We start from the raw sequence: 7245 nt of genomic DNA, 5'->3' as shown, positions 1-7245 counted from the left end.
ACAGGTGTAGTAGACCTCACAGTGAAATGCTGAATACAACAGGTGTAGTAGACCTTACAGTGAAATGCTGAATACAACAGGTGTAGTAGACCTTACAGTGAAATGCTGAATACAACAGGTGTAGTAGACCTTACAGTGAAATGCTGAATACAACAGGTGTAGTAGACCTCACAGTGAAATGTTGAATACAACAGGTGTAGTAGACCTTACAGTGAAATGCTGAATACAACAGGTGTAGTAGACCTTACAGTGAAATGCTGAATACAACAGGTGTAGTAGACCTCACAGTGAAATGCTGAATACAACAGGTGTAATAGACCTTACAGTGAAATGCTGAATACAACAGGTGTAGAAGACCTTACAGTGAAATGCTGAATACAACAGGTGTAGTAGACCTCACATTGAAATGCTGAATACAACAGGTGTAGTAGACCTCACAGTGAAATGCTGAATACAACAGGTGTAGTAGACCTTACAGTGAAATGCTGAATACAACAGGTGTAGTAGACCTTACAGTGAAATGCTGAATACAACAGGTGTAGTAGACCTTACAGTGAAATGCTGAATACAACAGGTGTAGTAGACCTTACAGTGAAATGCTGAATACAACAGGTGTAGTAGACCTCACAGTGAAATGCTGAATACAACAGGTGTAGTAGACCTTACAGTGAAATGCTGAATACAACAGGTGTAGTAGACCTTACAGTGAAATGCTGAATACAACCGGTGTAATAGACCTCACAGTGAAATGCTGAATACAACAGGTGTAGTAGACCTTACAGTGAAATGCTGAATACAGCAGGTGTAGTAGACCTCACAGTGAAATACTGAATACAACAGGTGTAGTAGACCTTACAGTGAAATGCTGAATACAACAGGTGTAGTAGACCTTACAGTGAAATGCTGAATACAACAGGTGTAGTAGACCTTACAGTGAAATGCTGAATACAACAGGTGTAGTAGACCTTACAGTGAAATGCTGAATACAACAGGTGTAGTAGACCTTACAGTGAAATGCTGAATACAACAGGTGTAGTAGACCTTACAGTGAAATGCTGAATACAACAGGTGTAGTAGACCTTACAGTGAAATGCTGAATACAACAGGTGTAGTAGACCTTACAGTGAAATGCTGAATACAACAGGTGTAGTAGACCTTACAGTGAAATGCTGAATACAACAGGTGTAGTAGACCTTACAGTGAAATGCTGAATACAACAGGTGTAGACCTCACAGTGAAATACTGAATACAACAGGTGTAGTAGACCTCACAGTGAAATGTTGAATACAACAGGTGTAGTAGACCTTACAGTGAAATGCTGAATACAACAGGTGTAGTAGACCTCACAGTGAAATGCTGAATACAACAGGTGTAGACCTCACAGTGAAATACTGAATACAACAGGTGTAGTAGACCTTACAGTGAAATGCTGAATACAACAGGTGTAGACCTTACAGTGAAATGCTGAATACAACAGGTGTAGACCTCACAGTGAAATACTGAATACAACAGGTGTAGTAGACCTCACAGTGAAATGTTGAATACAACAGGTGTAGTAGACCTTACAGTGAAATGCTGAATACAACAGGTGTAATAGACCTTACAGTGAAATGCTGAATACAACAGGTGTAGTAGACCTTACAGTGAAATGTTGAATACAACAGGTGTAGTAGACCTTACAGTGAAATGCTGAATACAACAGGTGTAGTAGACCTTACAGTGAAATGCTGAATACAACAGGTGTAGTAGACCTTACAGTGAAATGCTGAATACAACAGGTGTAGTAGACCTTACAGTGAAATGCTGAATACAACAGGTGTAGTAGACCTTACAGTGAAATGCTGAATACAACAGGTGTAGTAGACCTTACAGTGAAATGCTGAATACAACAGGTGTAGTAGACCTCACAGTGAAATGCTGAATACAACAGGTGTAGAACTTACAGTGAAATGCTGAATACAACAGGTGTAGTAGACCTTACAGTGAAATGCTGAATACAACAGGTGTAGTAGACCTTACAGTGAAATGCTGAATACAACAGGTGTAGACCTTACAGTGAAATGCTTACTTACTGGCTCTAACCAACAGTGCAAAAAAGGTATTAGGTGAACAATAGGTAGGTATAGAAATACAAACAACAGTAAAAAGACAGTGAAAAATAACAGTAGCGAGACTATATACAGTAGAGAGGCTATATACAGTAGAGAGGCTATATACAGTAGAGAGGCTATAACAGTAGAGAGGCTATATACAGTAGAGAGGTTATATACAGTAGAGAGGTTATAACAGTAGAGAGGCTATATACAGCAGAGAGGCTATATACAGCAGAGAGGCTATAAACAGTAGAGAGGCTATAAACAGTAGCGAGGCTATATACAGTAGAGAGGTTATAACAGTAGAGAGGCTATATACAGTAGAGAGGCTATATACACTAGAGAGGTTATATACAGTAGAGAGGCTATAACAGCAGAGAGGCTATATACAGTAGAGAGGCTATAACAGTAGAGAGGTTATATACAGTAGAGAGGTTATATACAGTAGAGAGGCTATATACAGTAGAGAGGCTATAACAGCAGAGAGGCTATAACAGTAGAGAGGCTATATACAGTAGCGAGGTTATATACAGTAGAGAGGTTATATACAGTAGAGAGGCTATAACAGCAGAGAGGCTATATACAGTTGAGGGGCTATATACAGTAGAGAGGCTATATACAGTAGAGAGGTTATATACAGTAGAGAGGCTATATACAGTAGAGAGGCTATAACAGTAGCGAGGCTATATACAGTAGAGAGGTTATAACAGTAGCGAGGCTATATACAGGCACCGGTTAGTCGGGCTGATTGAGGTAGTATGTACATGTAGATAAGGTTAAAGTGACTGTGCATATAGGATGAACAGAGAGTAGCAGTAGCGTAAAAGAGGGGTTGGCGGGTGGTGGGTGGGACACAATGCAGATAGCCCAGTTAGCCACTGTGTGGGAGCACTGGTTGGTCGGGCCAATTGAGGTAGTATGTACATGAATGTATAGTTAAAGTGACTATGCATATATGATAAACAGAGAGTAGCAGCAGCGTAATAGAGGGGTTGGGGGGGGAACACAATGCAAATAGTCCGGGTAGCCATTTGATTACCTGTTCAGGAGTTTTATGGCTTGGGGGTAAAAACTGTTGAGAAGCCTTTTTGTCCTAGACTTGGCACTCCGGTACCGCTTGCCATGCAGTAGTAGAGAGAACAGTCTATGACTGGGGTGGCTGGGGTCTTTGACAATTTTTAGGACCTTCCTCTGACACCGCCTAGCGTGAGGTCCTGGATGGCAGGCAGCTTGGCCCCAGTGATGTACTGGGCCGTACACACTATCCTCTGTAGTGCCTTGCGGTCTGAGGCCAAGCAATTTCCGTACCAGGCAGTGATGCAAACAGTCAGGATGCTCTCGATGTTGCAGCTGTAGAACCTTTTGAGGATCTGAGGACCCATGCCAAATCTTTTTAGTTTCCTGAGGGGGAATAAGCTTTGTCGTGCCCTCTTCACGACTCTCTTGGTGTGTTTGGACCATTCTAGTTTGTTGGTGATGTGGACACCAAGGAACGTGAAGCTCTCAACCTGCTCCACTACAGCCCCATCGATGAGAATGGGGGTATGCTCGGTCCTCCTTTTCCTGTAGTCCACAATCATCTCCTTAGTCTTGGTTACGTTGAGGGATAGGTTGTTATTCTGGCACCACCCGGCCAGGTCTCTGACCTCCTCCCTATAGGCTGTAGGCTAAGGGGTTATTGTCTGCCCACTAAAATATACATAATACACAATTGTGTTTAAGTTTCCACAAATTATGAAATCAAGTGCATCCATTTAGCATAAGCTAAAGGATTGTCAATTTGAGACCAAAATCATTTTCATTATGTGGTGAGATAAGGTGACATAATTGATAAGCCTTATCGTATCAAGCCAACAACTGCCTGACTTTGGAAGATGAAATCATAATATTACTTATTGCAGATGAGCAGCCACCCACGACGTTGTAGTTCCTTTAGGCTTTGACCACCCACGACGTTGTAGTTCCTTTAGGCTTTGACCACCCATGACATTGTAGTTCCTTTAGGCTTTGACCACCCACGACATTGTAGTTCCTTTAGGCTTTTACCACCCATGACATTGTAGTTCCTTTAGGCTTTGACCACCCATGACATTGTAGTTCCTTTAGGCTTTGACCACCCACGACGTTGTAGTTCCTTTAGGCTTTTACCACCCACGACATTGTAGTTCATGTAGGCTTTGACCACCCACGACGTTGTAGTTCATGTAGGCTTTGACCACCCACGACGTTGTAGTTCATGTAGGCTTTGACCACCCATGACATTGTAGTTCCTTTAGGCTTTGACCACCCATATATAGGGCCTAGGGTGCCATTTGGGACAGTAAAGCCTACACTCACCCAGAGTTGGAACATCCTAATTTAAAAATGTAAAAGATCAGCCTCTTCACTTCCTCCACATAGATAAAATATAAAATGTGTTAATTTATGCATGGTGGCAGGGGCGGAAATCCCGGGGGGGACGGGGGGGACACGACCCCCCCATCCTGGGAAAAATATGATTTGTCCCCCCCAATATATCACTGAAACATAACTATGTAATTTAAATAATATTAATAATACGCAATGAAAGCAATTGTACTGATTATAGACACTTAATAGCGCGTTTTTAAGTTTCAAAAGATTGCGACCCCCCCGCCCTTTGCCTCACAATGGTTTGATCCACTGCCAGTTCCTTAGCTTGCTACGTAACTGCCGTGAGGTTCATCCAGTCAATCGCGCACACACACACTAGCTGAATATGCAGAGCTAGCGCGCAAATATTAACTATTAAGCTAGCTAGTACCTATTCCATTTATGTGGCGTCGTCAAAGATGGAATCAGCATGCAGATGATGTAAGTTAGTGCTTCAAAGTCCCTGCGATAAGGTTAGCGATAAACTGAAGTCCAAACTGAACAGAACCACACTCTCATCTGCCATTGTCTTAAATATATTTAATGGTCTCGGTGCAAAAGCTAAATTGTCGCAAGGGAACTTTTATTTATTTATTTTATTTCACCTTTATTTAACCCGGGTAGCAAAGATTATAGCAAACACCACTGAAACTGAATTGGTGCTCGCTAGCTTTGCAAATTCAGCTATTGTTGGAAGCCAGCCAATATGAAACAAACTATTAAAATTACAAAAGGTTGCAGCATATGTTGTGTAAATGGTGAACTCATACAGCTGTCAACTCTTGTCATTTTAATCCGTTTCACATTTGCTAGCTACCTTTTAGATCGAAGCCCATATAGAATGACTGAAGATGATAGAAGCCCATCTCCTACTGTAAATAACCTACACACTGTGTGTGTAGCCAGCCAGGTAGAAAAATGGCAGAAAAATAAAAGACGGACATCAGAGTATTTTTCAATACACCAAAACGCATAGTAAGAACCCTAGTAGCCTAATATCTCAAAGACTAGTTGATAAAATGTTCATAAGAAAGAAATTAAATTCTAATGGAAATGTTTCACAATGATGTCATTAGGCAGAGCAGGCAACAGATGGCACACAGCCAGCAGAGTTGGGGACAGATATGCAGAGACAGGGAGTCTCAGGTAAGTTTGTTGAGTCTTTGTTTGGCAACATTATGAAAGGTTCTCCATTTTTTTGACTTGTAAAATAGGAACATAATTGGAAAATGCCATGGATACCCCCACTCTCAACTTAAACTGGTGACTGAACTAAGATTTGTTAAAGGCAATGGTATTGCTGTTGTGATTAGTTGTGTAGTTTTGGGTACCGGTAGTTAGGAGTACAGCAAACACCTTATTTCTTTGGTTCCTCAATATACATTTACCATATTACAATGTAGGCTATGTGTTACAGCACTACTTTTGGTGTCCCCCTCAGGAATTGCTCTTGAGAAAATTTCATGTAATTGTCCCCTCCAAAGTGGATATCAGATTTTCGCCCCTGCATGGTGGGTAACGTTTTAGCATGCAACGCTAACATTTCACTTCCTCCTTAGTGAATATGCAAACTTGTGTGTTAGTAGCGAGGTTTCCATCCAATTTGCAACAGATTTTCATGCGAATATTATAAAATCGTCAATAATTAAAAAGAACTATATGTGCATTTTCCCAGCAGCGATGCGTTTCCATCAAACTGACTTTTTACCAGCGGTGGAAAAAGTATCCAATTGTCACACTTGAGTAAAAGTAAAGATACCTTAGAAAATTACTCAAGTAAAAGTGAAAGTCACCCAGTAAAATTCTACTTGAGTCAAAGTCTAAAAGTATTTGGTTTTAAATATACATAGGTATCAAAAGTTCAAGTAAAAGTATAAATCATTACAAATTCCTTATATTAAGCAAACCAGACGGCACCATTTTATTATATATTTTTTTCATTTACGGATAGCAAGGGGCACGCTCCAACACTCAGACATAATTTGCAAAAATAGAGAACAAAAAACCCTCTCCATGGCCAGGGCGTTACACTCCGCCATATCAGAGGCAGTAGGGATGACCAGCGCTGTACGGTATTGAGTGGGAAAATGTACGGATTAAAAAGTACATCATTTTCTTTAGGAATGTGGTGAATTAAAAGTAAAAGTTGTCAAAAAATATAAATAGTAAAGTACAGATACCCCAAAAAACTACTTAAGTAGTACTTTAAAGTATTTTTACTTAAGTACTTAAGTAATTGTGCGTGATGAGACAGTAGTGCTCATAAAAAATAACTTTTGCCTTTAAATTCCCATGTACCGAATGAAAAATACAAGTTAAATAGGTTTCCATAGCATTTGCAAAACTGCTGCGTTGCATTATATAACAAATGTGCGCACTCTGGTCTTGGCACATGCGCTCTAGCCAACAACTCGCAGATATATTGCGGGTTGGCTAGAAATATATATGAGATTATTATGGATAAGAGCATCGATCATCATGTCACCAGAATAAGACCCTCGATATGTATTGAAAAGGAGCATCAAGCTCAACACTTTGCACATTCACCACCCTGTGAAGTTCATCACAACTTATTTCATCTGTAGCCCAGTAAACTGCATTCTTTTTCGAGTCGTAGTTGGAGGACCACACAACCATATCGCGTGGCTCCAAATTTACTTCGATATGATAGTTATTTCCACAGGCATTTCTTGCATAATTAATTTTAACGACACAAAAAAAGATCCCACCATGAAAACGAACGAACAAATTGTCTGTCGGC

The sequence above is a fragment of the Salmo salar genome, chromosome 27 (assembly GCF_965601325.2).
Source record: "Salmo salar chromosome 27, fSalSal1, whole genome shotgun sequence".
Taxonomy (NCBI): domain Eukaryota; kingdom Metazoa; phylum Chordata; class Actinopteri; order Salmoniformes; family Salmonidae; genus Salmo; species Salmo salar.
This window is presented reverse-complemented; position numbering follows the sequence as displayed.